Source organism: Colobus angolensis, unplaced genomic scaffold, assembly GCF_000951035.1.
Source record: "Colobus angolensis palliatus isolate OR3802 unplaced genomic scaffold, Cang.pa_1.0 Scaffold48, whole genome shotgun sequence".
Classification (NCBI taxonomy): Eukaryota; Metazoa; Chordata; class Mammalia; order Primates; family Cercopithecidae; genus Colobus; species Colobus angolensis.
In genome coordinates this window covers 11,917,079-11,917,823 of record NW_012118265.1, presented here as the reverse complement: position 1 = coordinate 11,917,823, position 745 = coordinate 11,917,079, and the positions used below count along the sequence as shown (strand labels likewise).

The following is a 745-nucleotide window of genomic DNA, read 5'->3' as shown; positions in this document are numbered from 1 at the left end:
AGAGAGAGAGAGAATTTTAGACCAATATCCCTGATGAACATTGATGCGAAAATCCTCGATAAAATACTGGCAAACCAAATCCAGCAGAACATCAAAGAGTTATCCACCACAATCAAGTCGGCTTCATCCCTGGGCTGCAAGGCTGTTTCGACATACATGCTGAAAAGGCCTTCAGCAAAATTCAACAGCCCTTCATGCTAAAAACTCTCAATAAACTAGGTATTGATGGAACGTATCTCAAAATAATACGGGCTATTTATGACAAACCCACAGTCAATATCATATGGAATGGGCAAAAACTAGAAGCATTCCCTCTGAAAACCAGCACAAGACAAGGCCGCCCTCTCTCACCACTCCGATTCAACATAGTGTTGGAAGTTCTGGCCAGGGTAGTTAGACAAGAGAAAGAAAAAATGGATAAATTCCTGGACACATACACCCTCCCAAGACTAAACCAGGAAGAAGTTGAATTTCTGAATAGACCAGTAACAGGCTCTGAAATTGAGGCAATAATTAATAGCCTTTCAATTAGAAAAAGAGGAAGTCAAATTGTCCCTGTTTGCAGATGACATGATTGTATATTTAGAAATCCCCAGTCTCAGTCCAAAATCTCCTTAAACTGATAAGCAACTTCAGCAAGGTCTCGGGATACAAAATCAATTTGCAAAAATCACAAGCATTCCTATACACCAATAACAGACAGAGAGCCAAATCACGAGTAAACTCCCATTCACAACTGCTACAA

General features: G+C 40.1%; 1 protein-coding gene across 1 annotated transcript in view; it reads right to left on the bottom strand.

The window, feature by feature from the left end:
* Window positions 1–745, bottom strand: part of RSRC1 (arginine/serine-rich coiled-coil 1) — a 411,611-nt gene that overhangs the window by 269,661 nt on the left and 141,205 nt on the right. The window lies entirely within an intron of this gene.